The 25,216-nt window shown below is 32.1% G+C and overlaps 1 protein-coding gene and 1 long non-coding RNA gene across 3 annotated transcripts in view; one reads left to right on the top strand and one right to left on the bottom strand.

Moving 5' to 3' along the window:
• The window catches only part of LOC143192342 (uncharacterized), a 200,243-nt gene extending 198,090 nt beyond the window's left edge, over window positions 1-2,153 (bottom strand). The window contains exon 1 of the long non-coding RNA XR_013004755.1: window positions 2,084-2,153. This is a non-coding gene — a long non-coding RNA (uncharacterized LOC143192342). The remainder of the gene's footprint in view (window positions 1-2,083) is intronic.
• Window positions 1-25,216, top strand: part of LOC143192338 (uncharacterized) — a 380,442-nt gene that overhangs the window by 46,165 nt on the left and 309,061 nt on the right. The window lies entirely within an intron of this gene.

The following is a 25,216-nucleotide window of genomic DNA, read 5'->3' as shown; positions in this document are numbered from 1 at the left end:
AAGAGGTAATAATGTTCCTGATTCGATATTTCTATGTATAGCATTAAGAAAAGCAAAAACAAAGCTTCAACGTGATATTAATCTTCGTGACCCTCGAAGGTCCAGTAAATCAAAAACCTTCGGTTCTTCGCCATTTCCCTCAGACCGATGAATTATGAAGCGTTTATTTGCGAATAGGCACTAAATTATCTTCTGTAAGGTCGTCATAAAAACATCATTTCTTAAATGTCTCGTTTAATTTCATTTTGATGTTGACACTTTTGAGATATCCCATAAATATTTCCGCATTGGTTGGGTCAGTAATAAATCTTTCGTCAATTAATTAACATGTTTCACATTGTAGAGCATTGTACTCAATTTGAATAGAATCTACTGCAGATTCTTCTATAAAAACATAAAATCTGATATTTCTTTGGCTAATATTGACTCACCTTCATTTTGAGTAAAATTTATTTGTTTATTTTGTAAATATAAATATATTTTGTTTTTTCTTAACTTTAGAAAAACTGTAGTTGACCAACATACCATAGTTACGAGATTTTTACTACCATATTGTTTGTATACATTATACTTACAATTAAGAGGCAGTTTCACATGTTCTTCAAGATTTTTGTTTCCTTTATAAACATGTTAAGAAAAAAAATGTTAGCTCATATTCTCGGATCAACGCCAATCACCACTAAACCTGTAAGTGTTATTAGTAAATTAGATAAAATGATGGGTAAACTGATGGAGCAAATCAGTACAATGATTAATTTACTAACCATCGTCGTTAGCAAGATAGCCTAATGACTGATAGTCATAACAGCAAATAGAAAATAGCCGTCTGGAATGCTAATTGTCTCCAGCAACATGCCAGCGAGCTTAGAATGTTCTTATATGAACAAAATATTGATATCATGATACCATCAATTCGAAATACATGTCATCGATAGAAATTCATTCGAAGTGTTAGTGCGAAGTACTCTGAATGTGCGTGATGACAGTGAAGTGCGTAGTACTATACGAAAATAGACATATGCAGTGAGATATAATTATCTCTAGAATACATTAGAATATTCTTTAGAATAAGTTAGGATAGACTTTATAATAAGCTAGCAGAATATCTAGAATAATATCTAGATTTTAAGTTGTACAGCAGATCACTTACTGAAGTGATCTTCTACATGTCAGGATAGTTATATTATATAACGGAAAACATATGATAGTACTCATTGCCCGCGGGAAAATTGTTGAACTCCTAAGAGATTAATAAAAAAATATTCTAAGATTTCTATTTTAAAATGTGCTTGACTGAAAACAATTACAATTTCTTTACAAATTTGTAAATTAGCAAGTATCCAATTAGAATATGACTAATTTCATTTTTGTACTACTCGTACTTTTAGTTATTTACAAATTTCATTCAGCATTGACCTTGAAAAATTGCATTAAAAATAACCAAAAATTGTTAAAATATATATTAATATTATATATTACATTATATGATCAAAGACAATATGTCTTTGATTGAAATTCATTTCTCTTTTTTTATAAATAATAAATAACAAAGTAAAGAATTGTAATCATATACGAAATATATTATATGTTTCTTTTATTTTTAAACCCAAGTTTTTATATTCTTTCTAAGCATATGTATTAGTGACAAATTTTGTTTGAAATATCTAGCTTAATTCTAAATAGGTTAAGCTTATATTCTTTATAGGAATTGAATTTTAACTACTATTAAGTAATATTTGATAGGTGGTTGGAGCCAACTAATTCTGATATTCCTTGATATATCAGTTCAAAATTTATTTATGTTACTTTTATATAAATCCAAAACTTCTACCACTCTAAAATTACACTGCTATATCTTATAAATGCTTCTAGACCAATATATTCCTAATTACTACATCTGTGCCTTTTTCTAATGAAAAAACTTTTCATCCCTCTTCATCCACAGGAAAAACAATCCCATAAATCAGGACATTAGAGCTGAGTTTAATCAATATAATTGCCGTATAAACTGATAAAACTGTTATTAGGGAGACTTATCAACTTTTATTTCGCATCTATTCAAACGTATTTTAGTACAACTTACCTAAGTGAAATTTCTTCTTGTAGATAGATCACTGTTAAAATTGTAGTTCAGGATCTAAAACAGAAATAATATAGAAATATGTGAAATTAATATATTACCATATATTTATTGCATTTTTCAGTTGTAAATAATTTTGTTTGTAATAGTTTTTCTTCTTTTTAATGGGCCGTTTATTAAGCTTTATTATTAGAATTGTTGAGTCCTTAATTGGTATTAACAGAGTGAAATATTGTGCTCAATATTATATAAGTTTCTGATTTTAGTAAGCTGTATGCTTAATCCGTGCGTAAAATATGAATTGAATTCGACTAAAAATTATCTTGTGCATTCTTTTATTCATATGCAAAATGCTGCATCGATATTTTTGAAATGAAAATAAAATCTAATATTTAGGTCTGGTGGAAACAAAATGTTGTCATTAACTCACGCAGCTTCGAAGAACAGTCTCTAAAGTTAAAAAGGACTTAAATTGCAAATCTTTGCTGCCATCAGATTCACCAGGTTTAACTTAGAAGATAAAACTATAACTAACAAGACAATATTCAGAAACATCGATCTACATTGCTTGAAAATTCTTATATTTATCTATGATAAGTGATATTTTGCCATCGATTTTTTTGTACCTAAATTATAAATAAAATGGATTCCGCAAAATTTGTGTTTTTTGAAAATTTACCAATTTTCCTGCCTAGTATGAAGATATAGATATTCACCAAATGTTTATATAAACATATAGTGATACTACTAATCAAATACACATGGTTGAGTTAAGCTTTAGTGATATAAAAACGGTGATTAGGATGTTAATGATAAATAACGACCCTGCAATCAAAAAACTTCGAAATATTTTGAGAATAATTGGTTATAAACTCAGCTTAGACAGAAGCTGAAAATAATCAGATTACCTGTACTCCGGTTACTGAAAACATCAAGTCGTATTTAACTTAATTATTTTTATGGCCGTTTTGATGTAAATATTCCAAGAAGATAATTAACAGCATAGATAAAGGAATAGCTGATTAAGACATAGCCGATAAGGACCTTTCCTGTTAAGTTAAATATCTTAGCAAAACTGAAAGCGTTATCTTCAGACTAAACCTTTTCGGTCCTTAGTTGTCTGCGTTTGCACCATTATCTGAAAGGTATACGCTGGTGGGTTGTAATTGGATAAGCGTATCTTTCATAGAGCCGTATACAGTCCGTCAGTTGTTACAGTATAATAAACGATTACAATAGGAACACAAAGTGTATGTAGTGTATGTCTCACATAAGAATATTAGTTTATTCATAACATTATTTTTACTCATTTTTCAATCCAATCTACAGTTTTAGAGTAGTTCTAGTGACTTCCCTTTAAATATTTTCACATTTATGAATAGCAAATGCTCGAGTCTGTCGATTAGATAACTTTAGGCAAAAGTATTAATAAAACTAAAAATCCTTTAATGAAATTCGTGGAGATTTTGCAGCAATAATTAATTTTTATGAAGAATTTTAATATTATTGACAAACATTGATGAACATTGATTAAGAAGACAAACATTGATGGTGCGAATGCTCTGGTGCCACAAATGCTTTTTAAGGAAAACATATTAAGTTACTCTCGCAGTGAGTGGCCTTTTTGTTCATTAATGACCAAAAACAGCCATTAGTCAACTCTTGAACTCTTGAAATTCTTGAAAAAATTTACGTGGATATTAGTAGTCAGGTTATTTTCTTGTAAAATATATCGTGGAATAAAAGTCCCGCTACCATTTTATTTACTATAATTAAAATAAAGCATAAGTAAGTTTGGTTTTCATATAAAGTTTATATATGGTCTTTGACCGCAATTCGCTATAAAACTATTGACGATTACTGTCTTTAAGATGTTGAATCGTTTGGGGTTTATTCCAAAAAACTTGTGATTTGAAAAAGCCCCATAAGTTAAATGCTGCTAAAACCAGAGATCTGGCTGACCACGTTAATTCTCGAAATTAGTCTTCGTGGAGAAACGTCATTCGATAATTGAATTGTTGAAGGAGCTGTGTGTGCTGTAGCCCCATATTGCTGAAACCACAGATCTACTAGTCCTTGTTCTTCCATTTCAGGTACAAGAAAATTTCGAATCAAGTCTTGGTACCGTTCATCAGTAACGGTAACTGCAACATCTTCGTCATTTTCAAAAAAAAATAGGGACAAATGATGTTTCCAGCATGAGTGCCACACCATACAGTTGCTTTTAATAGATACTATGATCTTTCATGAAATAACTGAGGATTCTTAGTTCTCCAAAACCGACTATTCTTTTTATAAACGTTGTCACTGAGAAGGAAATGGCCTTCATGGCTGAGTATCAATTTAGAAGAAAAATCATCAAATTCACCAGACAGCCTTAGGATTGCATTATTGTACTCAGCCCGTTAATCAGGATATCTCGGTATCAATTTTTGGATTAATTGAATTTTGTGTGGGAACATCTTCAAATCAGTTTTGAAAATTCGCCTTAAACTGCGTGTAGAAATGTGTAACTGGGAACCACCGTTTCCGAATTGACACTTCTGGAGACTCTGCAACACTATCGCGCACCAAAGCCAAATTGTCAGCATTACCAAACGTCCGTTAACTTCCAGAACAAGGCCTGTCTGCTGTCGTACCCTACTGTCGAAAATTCGTATGTAAACAATGAAATTGTGGTTTTGTGAGGCACTGGACGTTAGGATATTTTTGACATAATTTCCGCTGAGTGTCAATAACGGAACGATTACTTTCAATAAATATTTTCTATATTTCCACTCGTTCTTGTGGCATATATTTATCGATAATAAAATTTGAGCCAAACGTTACATAAGTAAGATGGCGCGCAATCAAAATTGTAGTATACTATGAATAACTATTAGGAGCTTACGTGAATTTTCATCACTTTTTCACCCTAAAAAATTTTTTATTTAAAAAAAGTATGTTCTTAATATTCTAAAACTTTTTCTGATCCTACAATATGTGAAAATAATAAGGTTGGTTTGTTAGAGGTCCAATAATCGCTCTATATTTGTGCTTCATTTAAATTGATACTTCGTAGTTTTGTCAACAGATATCGCCGATCAATATACGTGCAAGCACCTAACATTTATATTCAACATATTTCAAGATCTGAAACCTTGATTGTTTCGTTCTGCCTTATCGGAGTATACCCGTTTTTCTTCACTAGTTACCATGTACCAAGAAAAAATATCCTTTTAAACCGGGGGTCAAAGGAAATATGATTCTAAATGGATTTGAAATGATGCTATTTTAAGGGAATAATATTAGGATTATGATTATAAAGACTCACTAAAAATATTAACAAAGTATCGATCTAAATATGATGTAAATCGGTTCAGTATAATCTGAAATATCATATTGATGACCCCGAAAAAAGCAATTTTCTAAAAAAACCTTCTAAAAATGTTCGTCTTCAGATAAAAGTTCGCTAAAACAGCTAAATGTTAGTAAAATATAATTCGTTGCGGAAACACCTAACTTTCAAATTATGTCCTCTAATGTGGCTCGATGATGGAACCAGCTATTGGAAAACGGGTCATCCAAGTAATCCAACTAAAAACATAATTCCACCATTCAGGCGACATTAAAACAGTACTAATTCCCATAAACTTAAAATTAAATACTCAATTAAGGGCCAACGGTACCTAATACACAGCCCCGGCGCCCTTAAACTGGAAAACCTAGCTAACCATTAGGGTCGCCTCATTATCTTCGAATTCCCGCTCGCAATGACCGTCATTAAATAAAAAAATCTTCGTTGTCGCCGGAAAAAATGACGAAATACAATTCGACGTGAAAAGCGCGTAGCGTCGGGTCCCAAACGAAAATTTCGGCCCAATTTACGCGACCAGTCATGCCTGTCATTTTTCATTCGATATCTGTGAAAATTCCAAAAAATAATGGACCCTTTCGGAGTGCCCCAGAAGAATTACAAGTGGGGGTTATCAAAGAATTTATTTAGCTTGGAAAATGTTTTGATATAAGTTGACGTTTATCACTTATTTTCCCGGGGTTTGGTTTGATACGCGCGAAAAAATTACATTGGCGCTTCTTAATGTTATTCTTCTCTTTTTATCTAATAGTTCAATATATCTGGGATGCTTTTGAAAAGACTCGACGGAGCTCATCATAGTTAAATCTTGAAAAAAACTTTTGGAAAATATTTTATCATTATTATATATATATACTAGCGACCCGCCCCGGCTTCGCACGGGTGCAATGCTGATACTAAATTAAATACACTACAGAAAAAATATGAACGTTGTATATAAAAACATAGCGGCCCGCTCCGACTTTGCACGGGTATAAAATATATATGCCTATGTCACTCAATGAAAACATGATTAAAATCGATCCAGTATATTTGGTTCATTCATTACTGCCCTTGGCCTGCACGCATTAAATTTGGAGTAAAACAATTCCTCTTCCCCTATACTTACTATGAAGATTTCCTGCTATCTTTGGAATATCTAAATTCATACAATTTTTATTACATTACATATTTTTAAACGCAAATTTTAAATTTGTAATATCTCCGAAAATATTTGTTTAATTTACATGCTGTAAGGAACCATATTGATCTATATTAATTGCACACTGTATTTAAGGTACTTAATTCGATAAGGATTAATGCCGTATTGCTTAAAATAGCTTCGTAAATATGCAATTTTCTCAGGTAAAAAGTAAACAATAAAAATCGTTAATGTGGGTTATCCCTAAAAGATAAACATATACCATCGCGGACTTTTTGTAGACCTTTTTATGGTGTACAATACTGTAGTACATTAATTTGATCTAACTCGTAGGGTTAGGCAGCGTTTTTGCTAATTGCTAAATAAGCCTAAAAAAATAGGTTAATTTAGGACATCACGTTAGAAACTTCTAAAATTAGCAATGTTGCCTTAGTATATTATGCATGTATTATACATATATACCTTCCTCTTGAACCGCTCTATCTATTGAAAAAAACCGCATCAAAATCCGTTGCGTAGTTTTAAAGATTTAAGCGCACATAGGGATATAGGGACAGAAAAGGCGACTTTGTTTTATACTATGTAGTGATATATATATATAAATATATATATATATATATATATATATATATATATATATATATATATATATATATATATATATATATCACGTAAAACCAGTTTGAGTTCCAACCATAGGTTTACGGTGGTTCTTGTGAATCTTCTTTAAATACTTTCAAATGTATGAGTAGAAAAAGCTTGAGACAATTGATTAAATATTTTTGTCTTTTTTAATCGATTTATATGGACATTTAAAAAAAAAATGGACCCTTTAGGAGTGCTCCAGAAGAATTACAAGTGCGGATTATCAAAAAATGTTTTTAGCTTGGAAATTGTATATATAATTACAAATTATTAGGGACGGTACTCGTATTTACGTAATTTATAATTTATTATGTGTGCCTGAATAAATCATGCTAATTGTGAAGTGTTATTTTATCTTAAATATATACTGGCATAATTGTTATCCTTTTTTTAAGGAAGGAACACAGTATAAGCGCGTTATTGGTCAATTGTGTGACGTGTGTGAGCGAATGAGAAGTAACTGTTTTTTTTTTTTAAGACTGAACAGCCAACGTCCAATATTCATCACCAAAATTTTTGATTTGATGACCGGCTTAGAACCTCTAATTATCACTAATATCTTAAAGAATTTTGCAGACATTTCAAGTTTCAGACGTCAGACAGCAAACTATATCTTTTTAACTGGCATAGAGTTATACTCAAAAGTCTGGTCCGAGTTTAAAGAGAATTTTACATTTTTACAAACTGCTATTGGCAATATATTCGACGACATCTATGATGTGTATTGGCTGTATTATTGAAAGAGTTATACATATGACTGCGTATTATTTTGGAAATCAAGAAACCATATAACACATGAATTAGTTAAAATGATTAACAATATGTTCGCATCTTTGGCCTGGAGAAATTTTTTCCAATAAATCCGTTATAAGTTCTAAACTAATAGATCGAATAACTTTAAATTTAGACACATGTTGTCTGAGGACCGGAAATGGAACAAAACTGCAAATGAAATTATCGAAACGTGGGGTTAGGTATGTATTGATAGATCTTTTAAAATCCATAGCGCATTCCAAACTAAATACCATTATTTGTGCTTGTTGGCTTCATTGTTTATGGACAAAGCAAATTATTTCGACTGGCGGGTATTTGCAAAATTGTCCGTTATTTGTGTAGGTTTAAATTTTACGGATCTGTTAGTATAACGATAACAGCACCGGTTATCATAAACAAGGTTCCGCATAAGTTCGGATATTTGCAAATAAAATATTTAGAAATGGAAACAAAACTGCTCGCAGATCAATATTGGGTATTTTAATGTAAACAAAATAGGATTGAAGTTTCGGTTCATACTAAATGAATCTCGTAAATATAATTTTATTATTCGGTATGTAACTTATGAAATGGGAAGGGTTTAAAACAGAAAAATACTTTTAATTTGATTTAGAAACTGTTTTATTTTATGAAAAGGAGCGACGACATATTCAACGGCGATACACTACGATACTGAGGGTTTTTATCTATATTTTTGTATACAAGCACTTGAATATGCAGTGTAGTACCATACCATAATAAAACAAATTTTTTTGACAACATTAGTTTTCTATTCAACATAATTCCATTCAAGGATGATAATATATTTTCAAATATTCGTGAATAATATGATGTACCCGTTCACTTGATATCTTTAGATTGGCTGCTATTTAATTCAAAATCATTTTGTGGATTTTTTAGTGTTTTCTTCGGTAACAACCTATTTCAGGCTTCCACTGCGTTCACCGTATTCAGTGCTCATTTCACATCGTTTAAACTTAGCGTACCAATCCCTGATGGTTGATTTTGCTGGGGCAGTGTCCGAAAACTCGGCATCAAGCCACGTTTTTGCTTCAACTGTATTTTTTCCCTTCAAAAATCAATATTTTATCAACACGCGAAATTCCTTTTTATCCATTTTTTCACAATAACAAAAGTTGCTTCACTCAAAATACTATAGTTCATAACCTAATTATCCCACAGCTGTCAAATTTATACACGCTTCTTTTGCGGGTTAGGGCTAACTAAAAAACATATGGATTTAATTCTAGTAGCGCCATCTATGTGCCAGGCCGGAGTCTTTTCAATTGACCTGTTAGATAGATACGCAATGTAAATCATACCTTAGCTTAAAGATGTTCAAAAATGGGCAAAATAAAAAGGTAAATTTGGGTGAGAATCGTAATTTTATTTGCACTTGTTTAAGTTTAAATATGGCAATAAAATTATGGTGAATCCGCTACTGTTACCACTAGAAACAATTGATTCGTCAGCTGAGTAGACAGAAGTCCATGTACTGCTGAATTAAGACTACTTGACATCTTATGTAACCCACCGTTAGGCCATATACTTATACGTTAAATAAACAGACCTGACTGTCTACAGGTTATTTGCGTTCGATATAAACATCACCATTCCTGATGCGACGGTTCAATCTTCATAGCAAAACAACTAGGTCTACCGGATGACTTAATTTCCCTAATACACTCGTACTTAGAGAATAGTTCCATTCAAGTAAAGATCGGCGATGCAGTCTCCTCTCGGAAACAAATATCTGCAGGAGCCCCGTAAGGTGCTCCATTGCCTCAGCCCTGTTCCACTTGTAAATGGCTGATTTCCCACTTCCCAAGCATTCAAACGCATCATTTTATGCAGACGACATAGCTTTCTTCACCACTGGTTGCGACACTTTAGGCCTAACTCAACCGAGCGATTGGCGTGGTACAAATTCTGGTGACTACACGTTAACTCGAGCAAAATTCAGGCCGGAGGTTTTGACGGTCAGCACAAATTCAGCACGCTGCAGAGGCAATGGCGTATGTAGCCTATTATACACACTCCTCTGCAGAAAAAGCAAACTCTTAGTTCCCCAGACTCGATATAAAATACTGGTCCGTAAAATATGTCTCTAAGGAACATAGATGTGGTACAGGTACTTTCTCGAGAGACAATTTGCACTACTCCAAGTGTTCCAATGCAAAAATGACCTCGCGTTACTAATTGCCCCATGGTTTGTGAGGAAAGTTAAGACCCATCTAGAATCAGGCATCTTGTTCAGGTGAGTACTGGATCTGGTCAGTGTGACGTACTCCCTATACGCCTTACCACATGAAAATCAGTTGATAAAATGTCGACCCATCTACCAATCCCGGTAGTTAAACCAAATACGGCAATCTTAATCGCCAATTATCCTGAATAAGCCAATATTGAGTACCACATTTGTACATATATATTTAATTCAATTTTCATTATACATATTTTTTGATGGTTAATCTTTTTTAAGAAATGTTTTTGTTTTGAAAAAAGTTAACATTTTTAGAAATTTTAGACATAGTGCTAAATTAAGGAAACGATGCGAAAATCGTTTGAATCTTTCCTTGAATATTATTTTGGAATAACAATGATTTAGCTAATAGTTAAAATATAAGAATAATTTAAAAGAATTAATTGACTTCCAGCATAACTTTAGTTATATTAGGACATCTATATTTTAAACGTTTAAACCATTTTAAGCCAATAAATCTTGTAAACATACATATGACATGCTTCAAATGATTTTTTTACCATACCCAGCCTGGTTACTGCCGTGACTGGGATCATTTTCTTTGTCGGATTTTACACTCTTGCCTACGATAATCATAAATATTAAACAATCACAAACGTAGATTCACGACCAAGCCCCAGCAGGATTCGGACCCGCGACTATCGACTATCGCAGCAGTAGTTGGACCGTTCTGTCGCCTTTACCACTGCGCCACCTACTGTGTCTCTTTTAATTCGAGAACCACCTTGTATCAAACACTCAATATATTTTTATTCAAAATTCAGTATATAATTGTGGCCAAATAACAAATTGTTAAATAACTTTAGAATGTTTTAGAAAAACTGGTTTAAATTGTATAATTAGAAATAATAACCGCTTTATAACAATATTTCTATAGTCTCTGACTATACAATACTTTGACATAGTAACTGATTTCCAGTACTAACTGGTTAAGTAGCATATTTCGATCAAGCTTTAAACAAATATGTTTTACAATTAGGCGGTTATATAAAGGACAACTTTTATCAGTAACAGAATCATAAAAACCTATAAAAATGGCTGATGTAGGCAAATTAATAAAAGATCTGTACAAAAAGCACTTGAACGGAATCAACTCAACGTTGCTAAATTGCAACGTTAAAATTGGAAGTAAAAAAGTTTAAGCGAAAAAGTTCTTGAGACGCTTATTGTTAGTTTCTCACGTTACAACCGAGCAAAGATAGGCAATTTGCATCGCTCTAAATGCAAAGAACCGCAGACTATCGCTCGAGAAACATCCCGAAAATATACCGGCATTTTAAAACTAATTTTACCGAAATTACTTAATTAATTAATTTCGAGGATACCTAATTGGTTGGATCGATATTAAAAAGCACTTTTTTCTAGTGCAGAATTGTGTGTACATTTTCTGGTAATATTCTGGGAATGGTCTTAAGGAATCTAACGACTCTGGGTGAAAAAGTATTTCACATTTTTAAATTGTTTTTTGTGGAATCTTGGAATTAGTTTAAAATTCCTATAGCGATAATCAACATCAGAGAAATATTTTTATATTCTATATGTCTAACATCTGATAATAATAAAATTATTATACTATAAATAGAATATATATCTAATGGTAATGAAAAGCTTTGATCTGCGACAATTTTACATTAACCAAAATATGAAACAAATCGGCTTGCAGTTGTATTTTTATTATTTTATTATCTGTTTCCATGTATTTTAATTTGCAGTATCTATTGATAGGAAGGATCAAAAAATAAAAAATATGGCTTCTACACGAATTGCCTGAAAATTTCACTTCGAACTGTTTGAACATTGCGCTTACGTTGCTTGTCAGGCAAAAAGAAATATCTTCTGAAGCGTATTGCAACTGGAAATGAAAAATTAATTCACTACGATAATTACAAGCCCAAAAAGTAATGAGTTAATACAGGAAAGCTGTCCAAATAGACACCGAAACCGATTGTCAAGGTGTAGAGCTACTAAAACCGAATTAAACTATTACTGTAAATGTTTAGTGGTATCAGGTGAACAAGTTGACCGAAGTATTGTTGCAAACAAACAACAATAGGGACTAACAGATGCAAGGTAATTATATTGCATGACTACGTTCGATAATCCATTGAAATAGTTGTGAAGGATGAAGGATGTTGTAGCTACACTAAGAAGTTTTGTCACATATAGCGTACTCACCAGACATAGCTCCTTCTGAATACTGCTTCAGATCGGTTCGGAATTTCCTTAGGTTTGAGCTTTTTAAATTTTAGAGGTAATTTGTTTCCCTACAAAGCAATTCACTCTAGGTACCTACAATGACTTTATGCCAAAATGTTGTACAGTATTCTAAAAAAAATGTTTGATTTCTGAATAGGACGCCATCTTAACCCTTAATCGGCTTTTGAAAGATCAAGATTTCAACGAATCTAAATCGGGTGAGTAAAAAAACCGTTCTAACCCAATATTGTATAAATATTAACGTCACCCTAATATAAACGAAATTACTTCCTTGTTCCCAAAAATACTATAGGATCTCCAATGTTTTTAAGAATAATAACATTGCTGTAAGGGCTTATTGTAGAAATTATTTAATATTTTCGAGCTCAGTATATTATATTACATTGAAAGAATTTTTGAGATCAAAGCCAATGCTGTTAAAGAAACATGAATGTAAAGTTAACATTCCTACAAAGTAGAAAGCTAGCATCAAAGAATTTACAGCATTTATACGATAAGCCAATAACAAAAATGTACTCAAATATCCGCAATAACATAACAAATACGTATATATTAAAGGAAATGGAAGGGGTTCGGGTATACATACTATCGATTTAATATCGGGCATATTTTTCATGTAACATAAAAAGAAAATTCCACATTTTCGTTTTTTCTCCTCTAGATTGTATTAAATGTATTCTTTCCCGTATTTCCATAATAAATTGCCTTTTGTATAATTCAAGCGAGATGCTCCAAAGAATATCCTGTAATGGTATAAAATCCGAAATAATTTCCTTGATTTAGTAAGCGATGTAAAAGCTGTGTTTTATGATTGTTATAAAATGCTTTGTAATTTTAGAGAGCACTAAAAAATTAGATGAACTGAAAAGCCATCATTTTTTATTCGATATAACATATTATTTATGAACTTATTACGGATTTATTACTATCACAAATAGTCAAATAGTAGCCTGAAAACTCGCGAAAAGATAGAGGAAGAGGTTTAGTGGATAATTTCTATATAATAAGTTGTACACAAAATATCATTATCAAATGTCAATATTGATGCTGAAACTTCTGTTAAAAAAAAATTGACAATTTTTACCAGAAAACAGTCTTAGAAAACCATCAAGAGAAACTTGATCTATAATGAATGAATTATAAAATGATACGAAACTTGGTACACAAAGATGATTTTGAAACCGAAATTTTTATAGTTGATATTTCAAAACAATAATCAAAAGCCAATTATGTTATCTCGAAGAAAACGTCCATCATAATCTAATTAATTATGAAGAAATTATGACAAATTCTATATATAAAAAAACTGCTGATTTTTATTACACAAAATGTTAATATATTTATCAAACAACACAAAAATAAAAGAAACTAGTATATATGTTGTTATATTGTTATTTCTGTTTTACTACTTTTATTATATTATACCATTATAATTCAATAGTTTCAGAATGGATTGGAGCAAAAAGGAATGACTTGTTAATAATTACAGAGAATCTACATCAAGAAAATTAAATATCATTATCAAATGTCAATATTGATACTCAAAGTTTTGTTAAACAAAAATTGATTATTTTTACCAGAAAAGAGTCTTAGAAAACCATCAAGAGAAATTTGATCTATGATGAATGAATTTTAATTATACGGAACTTGATACACAAAGACGTCTTTGAAACCGAAATTTTTATAATTGATATTGCAAAACAATAATCAAAAGCCAATTATGTTATCTCGAAGAAAACGTCCATCGTAATCTAATAAATTATGAAGAAATTATGACACATCCTATATATAAAAAAAATTTTGATTTTTATTACATAAAATGTTAATATATTTATCAAACAACACAAAAATAAAAGAAACTATTATATATGTTGTTATATTGTTATTTCTGTCATACCTTTAGAATTCTAATTAAAATGGGATAGTATCGAAATCAAAGTAATGTATTTTAGCTATTTATTTATTGAATATTTATACAATTCCAGTATATTGTAATTAATTATTTTTCAATGCATATAAAATTGTTTTAACTTTCAAATGTATTACAACGCAAAGGGATATAGATTTATTTTATTACAAATTCCGTTGTTAATGAACTGCAGTTTTTTAAATTTAATTTTTCACTTTAGTATTTGATATTAATGATCTAAATTGAAGAGCTAATAAATTAATTGACATTTTTCTTTACCATCTTCAATTCCTCTCCATTAATGTAGGAATTGTTCTACACGATAGTAAGTTTCATACTCTAACTTTTTTTGACCAAATATTAAATAATTCTTATTTATGTTCTTTTTATTTTTTGCTTCTCAGTATTTCTGTTTGTTTTGCTTCGGCATTTAGTAGTACAATAAATGGCCCACCGTTTTTCAACCATGGTACCTTCTATTCTAATAATTTCCATGAATCTGTGTTTTCGATACCTAACTACCACACTCCAAATATTATGAGGTCTCTTCTTCTTTCTCATTCTGGTTGTTATATGTTTCGGTTTTCTTTTTGCATTATTTGTTTAAACTTTTCTTCTTCATTACGTTGTTTAATATGTTGATACTTTTTATATCTATTTATTTTAATTTTATTTCTCCAGCTTTGTTTCTCCTTCTGGATTTGCAATCGTACTTTAAAATTGTACTTTTATAAATTTATATTATTATCCACTATATTTCTATTATAATATTTGCTACGATGCCTTCCCCTTCAAAATATAGCTAAACAAATCTTATTCTACACCTGATTATTGTTGGCGCTACTTGATTTTCTCCCAGAACCAGACATTTCTATCCAATAAATAAAATCTTGTGTACAGCATAATTTACTTATAAATACAATATATCTAATCACAGCTTGTTTATGCAATAAAAAGTGTAGATGGTCTAAATTATTCAGCGTCTATTTTTTATTGACTTGTAAGGAAGTTATTGTGCGTTCGGTCCCATTTCCAGAAAAAAATATGAAAACAGAGAAAGGACAAATGAATATATAAGCATCATTCCAGACCAACAAGCAATGAATTTTTAATTATTATTATTAAATTATTTAAGGACATTAATATCTGCTGCAGTAAGAACCTTGAATATAAAACCGTGCAGATCGATAAATAAAACGACCATCATTTACCCCCTAGCATATACACAATCAAATGACTAATGATCTTATTTTAAGCGTTCGCTTCTCCTTGACACTAAATTATGGACAGAGGAAAAAAAGCCCCCGATAATATCATTCATTATAAATTTACTTAATTGACTCGAACTAGGTCGTCCGATAATTGAAGTTTCCGAAATGATGGTGACTGGGGGCTTTCGTCAGTGAAATTTAAACGAGGCCATTTTTTCATCCGTTTTTCCCGATCATGTCGATGCAATTCCAGTACGAATTCAACACAGCGCGTCCCAGCGCTCGCTGGCTAGAAAAACTAACGCAATTTTAATCCGTTGCAACAGCAAGATAATTTAGGAAACGGTGTCATGCTAAACTTAATTACGACGAGCGACAAAGGTATCAGCGGACATGATTGATTTCAATTGTTTTAACGGTCGGTCGGGTACAATATTTCAGTATTTTAATGAAATGGCGAAGGCGCGATAATTGTTGAGTGCGCCTTCGCCAAATAATATTACATCGATTTTAAAATGGGACAAGAAAAAACATAGTAATAAAATAACTGGAATCTATTGTTATTGCATTAATACGCTATTAATAAATATGCAGAAAACGTTGATTCGATATTGTTAACATTTAATTTAAACTACATTGTTCGAAAGATATAATTTTATAAAGTTTTCTAAAAACAAAACGGCTCGCACCCTATATTTTGCGATGAGATAATAAAATTAATAAAACGCATATTTGAAGTTTTTTTATAATTATATGTGTTGCGTTTAATTATTTTTAAGTGGTTATAATGAGTGTAAAATGAATCGACATATTTTTATTCGCAGTTTTATTACATTTTATTATTCAATGTTCCTTTTAAATCCTAATATTAATTAATAATAAAAACTGGTATGTGTATGACTTTTAAGTCTACTTTACGCATCTAAACACTCCACTTCCACTAAAAAGGAATACTCTACTGAAGTATTAAAACATATTGGCTACGCTTGAAGATCATTCTCTTCTCCAAGATGATGTGTCTAAAAAAGGAGAAATATTCCAATATATATTAATATTTTTCTCTTCCAAACTGATATCTGCAAAAATCTGAATTTTGAGTTAAATTTTGTGCCTTTGTTTCAACACTTTCTCATATCAGAACTGAAGCCATTCGACTATTCATAGAATATTCAGAGAATAAATAGGAGACAAAAGCTATTTGAGACCAAAACTATTTTTGATATAGATGTATTAGTTTAAATTAGCGAGGAAATTTATGCACAATGAAAAAAAAAAGTAAAGTACCTTTAATAGGTCAGAGGTTTTTTGGCGTTTTCTCTATATTGTCCAAAATAAAGTTATATAAAAAATATGAAGGCAATGTTTTGAGATTATTGAACAAGATATTGAAGAATCTTCCTAAAACGAATTATTAAGTGTTCAAAAATAACCCCCTCCCCCCTAAAAATATAGTACAGGGTATTTTAAAATATTAACGATAAGAGCTAAAATTGACTCGATATTCCATGAAGAAAATGTTTCTAGTTTAAAGGAAAAGCGTTATAGTTCTGTAAAACCATGTTATCCATACTATCACGGGAAATATATCCAACACATGATGCGAAAATAAAACAGATGCAAAAGAACCCATCACCTTCATAGACGGCCAGGCCAGGCCCCCCTCTTTATTCATCATAAACCAACAAATTGTTTTTCGCACTTTACAACTTTGACGTAACGCCTATCTCTATTCAGACGGTGTAGGGGACGTGCTCGGCCTACCTAAGGGCGGAGCCCTGTCCGACGCCGAGTTTTACATACATATTTTACTTTTACGACTTTACGGGTTTTGTGTTACGGTCTTCACTGAATTTCTCTGATTTATTTTGACCGGTAAATAGAAATGTAGCCATTTATGTTAACTTATTACGTTTCGCAGGGGTTGTTCCGGACCGGGCCCTCGTATAAATTGTACCTCCTAGCTTAACCCCCAGGAGTAGTTATGTTTTACTACCCTTATTAATGAAATTAATATATGTATATATTAATAGAATGCTAGAACTTTTATAGAATTTATACAAGCGCATATTCTATACGGATTAACTATGAAATGTATCAGAGCAATGAAGAACATGAAGTAAAAATACCGTTAGTATAAAGCTTGGCATGAAAATTAACAAGTGCAAATAATAACTTTAAAATCTAACCAAATCGCTATTTTAAAAGTGTAAGAATAGTATTAGGACTACCAAACTATTCATTTTACATAGTTTATTTGAGTTGTGTTTCCATAAATCAAAAAAAGTTTGTGTTATATGCAACTGATAATAGATGCTTGATTTTCTTAAACTTTAGCAGTTCCGTGGACCAAAAAAAGTTTATTCGGTTTTATATCAAGTTACCTTGTAATGTTTGGCTAGGTAAAAAAGGGCAAATAAAAGACAATATAATAAAACTTGCTGGACTGTCTACTATGCAAGTTTTTTCATGTTTTAAAGTCTCCTCTGGACTGGACCTACTAATTAATTTATTAACTATTGAACACGGTCCCCGCATTAAGTCAACCGACTGACGAGTGACCAATTTAGAAATCATCTGAGAGGATATCCGGTCTTACCCAGCCATTTTACTGGCGTGACTGGGATTATTTTCCTTTTGGAATTTTACACTGTTGCCTAGGACAATCACAAATAGTAAGCAATCATAGGAAAATAAATTTACAACCATGCACCGGCAGGATAGAACCCGCGAATATCTCAATAGAAAACAGAGCGTCCTGCTGCTTTTACCACTGTGCTTACCAAGCCGGCACTATGCAGCTTTGATTTGCACTTTCCACATCTCAAGAGGAATAGAATATGGTGAAATATTTCTTGGATAACACCAGAGGGAACATTATGTTATTGAATAGTTTCTATTCAAAACTGTTACTCCAACTTGTGCACTCACTATGAAAGTATAAAGTGATAAATATGTCAAAAGTATACTCTATTCAAAACAGTAGAGATACACGTCACCTGTCAAAACGTCGCAATGTTGCCGCAGCAAATCTGAGTCATATAACAAAATTCTAATCTAAATAAAATAATGAAATAGAAATATTATGCATTATAATTAATTTTAACATTACAGTATATCTAATGCATATATTATCGAAGAACTTAAAAGTACAATTAATTATATAGCCACGACAATTTATAGGTTAGAGTTGTTTAATTATATATAATTGTTTTCTATATATAAGTTTTTTATATATTAATGATATCCCCCGAAGGCCTAATCTCTCTAATTAACAATTGTATCTGAGTAATGTATTTTTCTTTCATCAAAGAGCATATATATATGTTTTATGCTTAGTTCTTATTTCCTTCGATGCAATGTTTCCTTGCAAAGTCATTTTGATATTGCTGTATATCTCCTTAGTTTGTTCTGTTTCTATCTGTATAACATACAAATTTCTTGATAAAAATGTATCTATCACTGCATTCTCCTCTATGCACTTGCCATTGTTATTGGCCATATCCACAAAATATACATTTCAGCCAAACTTTAATGTATATTCTGAACAATAACACACATGCTCATAAATCTTTAACACTCAATAATACAATTTCCTAAAATTAAAGTATATTAATTGTATATTGAGCACTAGTTGTTTCCTCTCCTGCGTTGGTAATTGTCAGGATTGAATCATAAACCAACATTCATAAAGTTTTATTCAATCACTGTCGCTTTCAGAAACACTAATCAAGTTAACAACTGAGCTGCTTATTACCAATCTATTAAAAACTTGCTCAAGATTCTACCATTTATTAATTTCTTATTCAATATGTCTGATCGAGCCGGATAAATCCAGACAGTTCTGGTTTGAATATCCTCCCTTACCTGAATGTCTATTCTAATAATTTGCAATACCCCATATCAGCTCAATTGGATTAAATATACAGTTATAGGGAGGAAGACGTAATACTCTGTGGCCATAACGTTCAGTAATCTGATCTACCATGTATCTTTTCTCAGGCTTATTTCTAAAAAGGTACATGCAATTAAATATTTCATTTATATTTACCGAGTAACAGTTTGAAATAGTTCCTTCTTTAACATGATTTTCTCGAAACTTATTTTATGTACTTCAAGACATCCCTTTTGTTGATGCACTTGTTGGGATTTCCTCCACCAAAATGATATGTTGGTATAATATGATATTGTGCATTGTACATAACAATAACTGATGGTTCCTCCAAGTACTTTAAAACCTGATTTTTACACTACTGCGAAAAAGAGTTAGGGTTCATTTCACCATGGACGCCACCCCTGAAATTAGAGGAAAACACTAGTTCTGCACCACGAATAAAACAATTCCTGTTTCCAGCATTAAGAACCATATGGCTGCAATGAATTATTAATAAATGTTATAACTAATAAAACCTAATCGATAGTTATTCCAACGTTTTTCCATCAACTTTTGTTATCTTTACACTATATTTATTATCATCTTACCATGAGCTACCCAATGTATGAATTGAGAAGGATAATATTGTCTCACTGTAAAACATATTTACAACTCCCGACAGACATATATTGATCACGCATGTCACTACTGTTTTGAATAGACTATATAAACCGTATATTAAATCTATTTTAATTATAAAACATTGTTGAAACAACCAATACACTAATATATTTCAAATATATATATTTTATTCTCTTTAACAAACACATTTTTTTATTGTACACCGATTTCGATGTATAAAATATTTGCTCGATTTCCGTATATAAACAAAATCGTCGAACAATAGCGAAAATGTTCCATAAATTTGTATCCCGTAGAACAAGGTATAAATACCATAAATTTGTGTAAACATCGGCAATGGACCTGGCGATGATGTTATTGGTAATATTGTATTTTTGTATTGAATCGGCGAGTGCATATATAGAATAATAAATAAATCAAATAACATAAATATGTTAATTTTATAAAACAAAATTTTATATTATTAATTATAATGAATGGGTGGATATATTGTACGACAATGCTATACATAAAATTAAAATGTTTTGTTATATAGAACAAATTGTTGATATTTTTAGGGTTGTAACCAGCATTATATAATACTTCCCTCCTAAGGAAACGGCCACAGGGATGTAAATGGTGGCTATCCCATCTAGACAGCTTATATTTGTCCTAAGAATTGAAAAAAAAATTGTTTTTAACTATCGATTTTACCTTCGTTCATCAGTTTTTCTGCCCCTCTGTGGAGTTGTTCTTACACCTAGAACTGTGATTCATGTACCAAGAATACATGAACTAGGGTTGTTTTTCAAAGCTTCATCACAAGCTTATCTATTATAGAACAGATCAACCCGTCTCATTCGCTAACCATTAAGGAAGCCTTAAAACAGATGACTGCGATAGTCAGAGCCGATGAAAAAAAATTACGAATGACAAAATGACAAAATATTAGTATTCCCTGAGCATCATCAAACAAAACAGCATATATATCATTGAGTATCAATTAAAATATATATGGGCACATTTGTCTTGATAAACACGAAGAATAATGAAAGTATTTTCTCCTAACGAGTCAATTAAGTTCCCGGCCTACCATAGTAAAATACAATTTCTTGGCAAATCTATTTTTTTCTATTCCACATAATTCCCTTCAAGGGTGATTATAGCGACCCCCCAACTTTGCTTCAAGATAGGCCTCAGTTTCGGCGATCACCTATTTATGCGACGAAAATTTCTTCCCAGCATTTCTCTCGAGATCTGAGAACTAGAACTAGTCGCTGGGGGCCAGATCTGGAGAATACTGTGGATGAGCAAGCAATTCGAAGGCCAATTCATGGATTTTGCCATAGTTTTCACTGACTTATGACACGGTGCATTGTTTTGGTAAAGCAGCACTTTCTTTTTCTTCAAATGCGGCTGTTTTTTTCGGCGATTTCGACTCTCAAACGTTCCAATAACGCTATGTAATAGTCGGTGTTGATGATCATTCCTTTTTCAAGGTAGTCAATGAAAATTCTTCCATGCACATTCCAAAATACAGACGCCATATCCGTGCCAGCCAACTCTTGTATTTTCCCACGCTTTGGAGAGGGTTCATCGCGTGCAGTCACTCGGAATATGTCGATTGATGACGAATGAAGTGAAATGATGGAGCCATGAAGCATGTCACATACTGTCACATATCGCCGCAAAAACTCGGATATATTACGCTTGATCATCTTCACACACAGCTCCGAATCATCAACTCGTCGTTGTTTTTGGTCAAAAGTGAGCTCACGCGGCACCCATTTTGCACAGAGCAACTGCTCTACTGCGTTCACATTCTTTGGTGCTAATTTCATCACGTCTAAACTTAGCATACCAATCCTTCATGGTTGATTTTCCTGGTGCAGTGTCCGGAAACTCGACATCAGGCCAAGTTTTTGCTTCAACTGTTTTTTTCCCTTCAAAAAGCAATATTTCATCAACACGGAAAATTACATTTCATCCATTTTTTTCACAATAACAAAAGTTGCTTCACTCAAAATGCTATAATTCACAAACAAATGATCCGACAGCTGTCAAATTTATACACGCATCTTTTAAGGGTTAGGGCTTACTAAAAACATATGGATTTAATTCTAGTAGCGCCATCTATGTGTCAGGCAGGGGACTTTTCAACTGACCTGTTATATCCTTATATGATAAAGTGAAGTCTTGACTTACAAATACTTAAAGTGGTCGAAATTTACACACAGGAGGGACGAGAGCTGACCCCAGTATGTTCAAAAAAAAAATAATGTGTACTACATTTCATGATTATTAATTATTATTAGCTTAATCCTTCACAATAATCGAAAATTAGTTAGCATCCCTTTTATATAAGAACTACAAAATCCAGCTGATGCCACATCATCTGACTACAGTGCTATTGCTGACCATCTAATGGCTAATGGCCGTGTCCATAACTGCAGTCAAAAAAAAAGAAAACAATACGGGTCCGCCAGCGGCAGCTTAACTCTAGCTTATTTATCCCCAATTTGGAACTGAACACTAAATCAGCCGGGCTCCATTAAGAACCGGTGAGAGGGTGGGCTTTTTTACGATTCTAGCCGAGCCGGCAACGCCGCCGTGCAGTTCAAGACGCGGCATTACGCCAGATTAAAATAAAACCCTGCCGGGGTATTTATCTTCGTTGCTCTCGGATCTCTAAAATATGAGTTCCGTCGAGAAAAACGCGAAATGTTGGTCTGGTTGTGTGTAAAATATTAAGTGCGCGGTCGGAGGGGTCTCAGAGGGGGGAGAGGTCGGCCGCGGGCCCGGCTGTTCGGGAGGGGGACGAGAGGTGTCGACATCAGGTGGAGGGCTGTAGACTTTTCGAGTGGAGAGGCGAAAAGAAAAAGGGAGAGCGGCTGTTTAAGGAAATTAAATTATGGAGTTGGATACAAATCATCATTATGCCTGTCGCTTGAGGAAAGCTGCTCTTTTTATCTTGTTTCGGGCGCATTTCCCACTAAATTATTATCCGTTTTTTGACTCGGAGTCGGTTTAAGTTGTTAAGTTGGATCAGATATTTCACATTATAATAACAGTCATTAGATTTTCATAGATTTTGGACTAAAAAATCACAAAATTAATTGGAAAAGTATGGTTTGAAAAGAGACATTAAATAAGCGTTAATATTACTTCTTCCCGTTCTTAGTAAAGGCTGGGAAACTCGGACTAAAACACCTTTTTCTGCATCTTTATTCATTAACATTTTTATAGAGGGCTCATTGAATTAACACTTTGTTATTTCGGCAAAAAAATGGCTCCATGTAAATTTCCACAAATGACTGATTTTCATGTTCGATCAATCTAAATTCGTAATATCGACGAAACATAACTGAGAAAGTTCGTAAGCATTTTAAAATGGTGGAGTTAGTTTCAGAGATGTTAACTCATTCTTGCTATTAAATAATTTTCAACTTTGGATCTAGATTTAAATACATTTTAAAGGGATAATAATCAGTGTAATAATGAGTCTTAATCAATTTATGCACTGAAAGAAGAATATCAATTGAGTTATTTTAGAAATACAGTCACGAATAAGTAAAGATATAGTATCGAAAATTCAAAACAACATATATTTTTAAATTTATGTCGGACTCGTTATATTTTAAATTAAATTTAAATTTTTAACCTCAGTTTAAAATGCTCAAACGCTCAATCAATTGAGTTTAACATTTTTTGACAGAGAAAAAATAATTAAACTTTTTCATAATTCGTCTTTCAAGTAGTTTATAAATACGGTTCATATAAACTCTGGAGTATAAAAATGTATCAAGACTCATCCTCATTCTCAATATTCAATGAGTTAGAAATTCTCATCCACTAATAATAATAATTTCTCATATCTTTTTCACGAGCAGATTGTTGACGTTCTAGTTGATTAATAAAAAAAAATACTAATACAATTCTCAAGTTTGCTTTGTAAGGAGCTGTTAGTGATACATCATTTTGAAATAATTTTGTTGAGTAATTTAACCTTCCGAATAATAAATTACACCCAGTGTCATTAATTGTTCATGAACAAACATCATTAGGCGAGACTAAAGTCACTAGAAATTATCCATTTACACATGAAACTTCCTGTTCAGTAGAAAATATCCCTTTACCGTCAATACATTTATTAACACACCAGGTGTACCAGAAAATCACTAACGGTTTTTTATGAAAGTAATACGTAATTCTCAAGAAAATGGAATAATTTATTTAAGATTTTGCCATTACTATGCCATCTCAAAAAAAAACAATTTTCCATTTCATTTTCACTTGCAAAACCATTTATCGAGCCATTTTCTAATTCTTCGAATTTGGTGAAACTCTGCAAGCGTATGAGGGTGAGATAATATGTCCCATCCAAGTGCTTTCAATGCTTCCTTAACTGGAATTGTATAATGAGACGGCGGGTTATCGAGCTGGAAAATCACTTTGCCGTGTCTTCGGGCCCATTCTTAACGTTTTTTGAAAAATGCAGAGTTGAATCGACCATTTGCTGTCAATAACGATTACTTTTTACTGTTTTACCAAGTTCCCACAGGTCGGATTTGCCAGGATTTCTTGTGGTTAGAGTTCTCAAAATAAAACCACTTCACTGATCGCTGTTCGATGCAGAAATATTTCCCGATCGTACCTGTGAATCAGCATTTCACTGTCATTCAATTGATGTGAGACCAATCTTTTGGATTTTCCCCGTTAATCCTAATGAGTCGCTAATCATTTCTTTGGCAACATTTAATACTTCTGCTTATTGATCTTAGGTTTGGATTGGGTCATCGTTCAATAACTCTTTCAGATTAACATTTTCAATGTTTTTCGATCTACCAGAATATTATTTCTTTCAAATTGATATCACCACGTCAGTAGAATATAATGAAAATGACATATGTATAAAATTAAAGCCACAATCATACTTAAGCCTCTACATCATCTACACCATTCGACCGTTTTATGTCATATTTGGGGCTTCCGTGGGTTTTAAATATTAGCGTAGCATTTTTGGTTTCTATCCGCGTATGTTTCGGAAAGAATCTTTAATGTTTTGACGAGGTTCTCGTTGAACTCTAACATTTTCAGTAATTTCGCGAAGTGACGATTTGGCATGGCCA

The sequence above is a fragment of the Rhynchophorus ferrugineus genome, unplaced genomic scaffold, assembly GCF_030347505.1.
Source record: "Rhynchophorus ferrugineus isolate W39M unplaced genomic scaffold, kcgeb_rfMv2 rfM3, whole genome shotgun sequence".
In the NCBI taxonomy this organism is placed as follows: Eukaryota; Metazoa; Arthropoda; class Insecta; order Coleoptera; family Curculionidae; genus Rhynchophorus; species Rhynchophorus ferrugineus.
The sequence above is the reverse complement of the archived record's forward strand: the minus strand, read 5'-3'. Positions and strand labels throughout refer to the sequence as shown.